This window comes from Triticum dicoccoides, chromosome 5B (genome assembly GCF_002162155.2).
Source record: "Triticum dicoccoides isolate Atlit2015 ecotype Zavitan chromosome 5B, WEW_v2.0, whole genome shotgun sequence".
Lineage (NCBI taxonomy): Eukaryota > Viridiplantae > Streptophyta > Magnoliopsida > Poales > Poaceae > Triticum > Triticum dicoccoides.
Window position 1 is genome coordinate 281286325 of NC_041389.1, and position 6146 is coordinate 281292470.

Genomic DNA, 6146 nt, shown 5'->3' on the forward strand with positions numbered 1-6146 from the left:
TGGATACCGTAGGAGTGCTTTGGGTGTATCAAACATCACAACGTAACTGGGTGACTATAAAGGTGCACTACAGGTATCTCCGAAAGTATCTATTGTTTTATGCGGATCGAGACTGGGATTTGTCACTCCGTGTAAACGGAGAGGTATCTCTGGGCCCACTCGGTAGGACATCATCATATGCGCAATGTGACCAAGGAGTTGATCATGGGATTATGTGTTACGGAACGAGTAAAGTGACTTGCCGGTAACGAGATTGAACAAGGTATTGGATACCGACGATCGAATCTCGGGCAAGTAACATACCGATAGACAAAGGGAATTGAATACGGGATTGATTAAGTCCTTGACATCGTGGTTCATCCGATGAGATCATCGTGGAACATGTGGGAGCCATCATGGGTATCCAGATCCCGCTGTTGGTTATTGACCGGAGAACGTCTCGGTCATGTCTACATGTCTCCCGAACCCGTAGGGTCTACACACTTAAGGTTCGATGACGCTAGGGTTATAAAGGAAGTTTGTATGTGGTTACCGAATGTTGTTCGGAGTCCCGGATGAGATCCCGGACGTCACGAGGAGTTCCGGAATGGTCCGGAGGTAAAGATTTATATATGGGAAGTCCTATTTTGGCCACCGGAAAATGTTCGGGATTTTTCGGTATTGTACCGGGAAGGTTCTAGAAGGTTCCGAAGTGGGGCCCACCTGCATGGGGGGACCCACATGGACGTGGGTAGTGGGGGCAAGGCCCCACACCCCTGGTCAAGGCGCACCAAGATCCCCCCTTAGAAGGAATAAGATCATATCCCGAAGGGATAAGATCAAGATCCCTAAAAAGGGGGGATAACAATCGGTGGGGAAGGAAATAATGAGATAACTTTCCTCCCACCTTGGCCAACGCCCCAATGGACTTGGAGGGCAAGAAACCAGCCCCTCCACCCCTATATATAGTGGGGAGGCGCATGGGAGCTATACACGAAGTTCTGGCACAGCCCTACCTCTCTCCCTACTCCTCCTCTCCCATGGTGCTTGGCGAAGCCCTGCTGGATTGCCACGCTCCTCCACCACCACCACGCCATTGTGCTACTGTTGGATGGAGTCTTCCTCAACCTCTCCCTCTCTCCTTGCTGGATCAAGGCGTGGGAGACGTCACCGGGCTGTACGTGTGTTGAACGCGGAGGTGCCGTCCGTTCAGCACTAGGATCATCGGTGATTTGAATCACGACGAGTACGACTCCATCAACCCCGTTCACTTGAACGCTTCCGCTTAGCGATCTACAAGGGTATGTAGATGCACTCTCTTTCTACTCGTTGCTGGTCTCTCCATAGATAGATCTTGGTGACACGTAGGAAAATTTTGAATTTCTGCTACGTTCCCCAACAAGCATATGGTTTTATACAGAGTTTTGGAGAAGCCTGTATTTACAAGAAAGTGAGTGGGAGCTCTGTAGCATTTCTAATACTATATGTGGATGACATATTGTTGATTGGAAACGATATAGAATTTCTGGATAGCATAAAAGGATACTTGAATAAGAGTTTTTCAATGAAAGACCTCGGTGAAGCTGCATACATATTGGGCATCAAGATCTATTGAGATAGATCAAGACGCTTAATTGGACTTTCACAAAGCACATATCTTGACAAAGTTTTGAAAAAGTTCAAAATGGATCAAGCAAATAAAGGGTTCTTGCCTGTGTTACAAGGTGTGAATTTGAGCCAGACTCAATGCCCGACCACTGCAGAAGATAGAGAGAAAATGAAAAATGTTCCCTATCCTTCAGCCATAGGCTCTATCATGTATGCAATGTTGTGTACCAGACCTGATGTGTGCCTTGCTATTAGTTTAGCAGGGAGGTACCAAAGTAATCCAGGAGTGGATCACTGGACAACGGTCAAGAACATCCCGAAATACCTGAAAAGGACTAAGGATATGTTTCTCGTTTATGGAGGTGACAAAGAGCTCGTCGTAAATGGTTACGTCGATGCAAGCTTTGACACTGATCCGGACGATTCTAAATCGCAAAACAGATACGTGTTTATATTGAACGGTGGAGCTGTCAGTTGGTGCAGTTCTAAACAAAGCATCATGGCGGGATCTACGTGTGAAGCGGAGTACATAGCTGCTTCAAAAGCAGCAAATGAAGGAATTGATATCCGATCTAGGTGTCATACCTAGTGCATCGGGTCCAATGAAAATCTTTTGTGACAATACTGGTGCAATTGCCTTGGCAAAGGAATCCAGATTTCACAAGAGAACCAAGCACATCAAGAGACGCTTCAATTCCATCTGTGACCAAGTCCAGGTGGGAGACATAGAGATCAGCAAGATACATACAGATCTGAATGTTGCTGACCCGTTGACTAAGCCTCTCTCACGAGCAAAACATGATCAGCACCAAGACTCCATGGGTGTTAGAATCATTACCATGTAATCTAGATTATTGACTCTAGTGCAAGTGGGAGACTGAAGGAAATATGCCCTAGAGGCAATAATAAAGTTATTATTTATTTCCTTATTTCATGATAAATGTTTATTATTCATGCTAGAATTGTATTAAACGGAAACATAACACATGTGTGAATACATAGACAATATAGTGTCACTAGTATGCCTCTACTTGACTAGCTCGTTAACCAAAGATGGTTAAGGTTTCCTAACCATAGACATGAGTTGTCATTTGATAAACGGGATCACATCATTAGGAGAATGATGTGATTGACTTGACCCATTATGTTAGCTTAGCACTTCACTACTAGGGAAAAGCCTATACACAGAATCTTATTGGCAGCGCGCTTTAAAATAAGGCGCTGCTACTAATTAGCAATAGCGTGCTCGGGAGTAACTCGTTGCTGAAACCAATATAGCAGTAGCGCGCCCGCTCAAAGAAGCGCTACTGCTATAATTCCCACGAGGTCGCCACGAGGCTAGTTATAGCAGCAACGCGTTATAACGACGGTCGCTACTGCTACGTAGCATAGTAGCAGCGCATTTCTGCAATAAGCACTACTGCTAAATTTACTACAAAAGTTTAGCCCCATCTCCTCTATCCGATCCACTCACACAGTCACACACTAGCTCACTGGATCCCCTCTCAATCCCCTGCGCCGGTCCACTCCCGTCGCCCCTCCTCCGTCTGCGCCGCCGTCACCTCCTCCTCCTTGCTGGACTCGGTACCGGCCTCCTCCTCCATCCTCCCTCTCCACTCGCCGCTGGCCGGCCCCTCCTCGCTCCGCCTTCCTCCTCCGTCCTCCCTCCACTGGCCGCGCCGGCCAGCCCCTCCTCGTTCCGCCTCCTCCTCCATCCTACTCTCTTCTCCCTCCTCGAGTCGCCCCTCCTTCTCCCTCCTGCCCGCTAAATTTTGATTTAGTAGCTAGGCTAGTTCATATGCAACATTTTGATTTAGTTGATATGATTTAGTTGATTTAGTAGGCTAGTTGATTTAGTTGACTTAGAACATTTTGATTTAGTTGATTTAATAGGCTAATTCATTTAGTTGATTTAGTTGACTTAGAACATTTTGATTTAGTTGATTTAATAGGCTAGTTCATTTAGTTGATTTAGTTGACTTAGAACATTTTGATTTAGTTGATTTAGTAGGGTAGTTCATTTAATTAGTTGATTTAGAACATTTTGATTTAGTTGATTTAGTAGGCTAGTTGATTTAGTTGATTTAGAACATTTTGATTTAGTTGATTTAGTAGGCTAGTTGATTTAGTTGACTTAGAACATTTTGATTTAGTTGATCGTTAATCCTTTGCTCATATTGCTTTAGGAAAAATGGTGCCACCACCACCACCACTATGTCGACTGTGCAAGTCAAGATGCGCCAGCAGCCTTGCAACTGGCAAGCTGTTCGGCATCTACTTCCAGCCGAGTTTTCGTCATGCGGCGGTAAGAAATTAGATGAAATGTAATAACTATTTTGTTTTTAGTGTTGGCATTACTGCATTGTGTCATTTTGCTTATTTTACACAGATCGTCCCATGCAATGTGAGGTTGAAATTCAACAAGCTGACAGGAGACACTGTGACATTTGAGGCTCCTAGGGGGCCGTACACTATGGAGGTCGAGAAAGGACGCAATATGTCGCAGATTGGAGGAGATGGATGGGACCGTTTCGTCGCTCGCATGCGTCTTACTGGTGGTGAGTTGATCAGCTTCTCCTTCCGAGCAGAAAGACCCAAGCTAGCTGTCATTTATCTCAACCTGGTGGAAGATGATGAAGATGACGAAGATGATGAAGATGATGAAGATAATGAGGACCCACTCGATGAAGATGATGAGGACCCACTTCATGAAGCCATCATAGCTCAAAGAACAAGGCTGAGTGAGGAGGAGGTGTCCAACCTGTGGGACATAATTCCGCCACGTGCTGACTTTGTCGGGGTGCCATTCGTGACTCGCTTGACAAATACCATGGTTGATCGACATGATATGGTATGTTATACTTACAAATGCAAATTATCCGATGAATTACTTAGTGTACAGTCCAATGATATGGTATGTTGTGTGGAATCTAGTTGATGATATGTTTTAGTGTAGAGTTCGATCACATGCTTATTAGTGTAGAATCTAACAAAACTATTAATAGTGTAGATAATCCATATGTACTTATTTGTGAGGCTATTTATTAATTGATATGTTTTTCTTATTCAGAAATTGGCAAAGAGCATATCTGTGAGTTATGGTATCGAGCCAGATGAAGAAGGCTCGGCTGGACTACGCCTTACTGCAAGGGGCTCCGTCACAACCTGTACTTACCGCGTGGACACGGACGGTCGCACACACTTAAACTTGGTTGGGTGGAAGAAATTCCTCGATGGCAAGAATCTTCGTGTTGGACAGGCCATCCTAATTACTACAAGGAACACCAACCGCCCAGGCTTAAGGATGATGATTGTCTTCGATATCATCTAGAACTACATATGTGTGTGTGGCTATATCATCTAGAACTACATATGTGTGTGTGGCTATATCATCTAGAACTACATATGATGATCGTCATCAATATCATCTAGAACTGCATATGATGATGGCCGTTGATATGACCTTGTACTGCTTGAGGATGCATGTTGACTATGCATGAAATTGTTATCTAGTACTCCCTTCATTCCAAATTAATCGTCATGGTTTGAACTAAAACCACGACGAGTAATTTGGAACGAAGGGAGTACTACCTAGTAATGGTTTATGAATTTGATATCTACTAGCAGTACCTAGTATCTAGTATCTGAAAGGGAAACTGAAAGGGAAAGGGGTAATGGGAAAATGATGAAAGATATAGCAGTAGCGAGGGATGGCGAAATCGCTACAGCTAGGTAATAGTAGCGCGTTCTTAAAAAGCGATGCTGATATCGTAAATAGTAGTAGCGCGGGTAAGGGCCGCGCTACTACTATGAGTTAGCTGTAGAACCTTATTAGTAGCGCGTCCACCCGCGCTGCTGCTAGCCTCAAAACCCGCGCTACTACTAGGGTTTTCCCTAGTAGTGCTTGATCGTTTTAGTTTACTGCCATTGCTTTCTTCATGACTTATACATGTTCCTATGACTATGAGATTATGCAATAACGTAACTGGGTGATTATAAAGGTGCTCTACAGGTGTTTCCGATGGTACTTGTTGAGTTGGCATAGATCGAGATTAGGACTTGTCACTCCGATTATCAGAGAGGTATCTCTAGGCCCTCTCGGTAATGCATATCACTATAAGCCTTGCAAGCAATGTGACTAATAAGTTAGTTGCGGGATAATGCATTATGGAACGAGTAAAGAGACTTGCCGGTAACGAGATTGAGCTAGGTATTGAGATACCGACGATCGAATCTCAGGCAAGTAACATACCGATGACAAAGGGAACAACGTATGTTGTTATGCAGTTTGACTGATAAAGATCTTCGTAGAATATGTAGGAGCCAATATGAGCATCCAGGTTCCGCTATTGGTTATTGACCGGAGACGTGTCTCGGTCATGTCTACATAGTTCTCGAACCCGTAGGGTCCGCACGCTTAACGTTCGGTGACGATCGATATTATGAGTTTATGTGTTTTGATGTACCGAAGGTAGTTCGGAGTCCCGGATATGATCACGGACATGACGAGGAGTCTCGAAATGGTCGAGACATAAAGATCAATATATTTGATGACTATG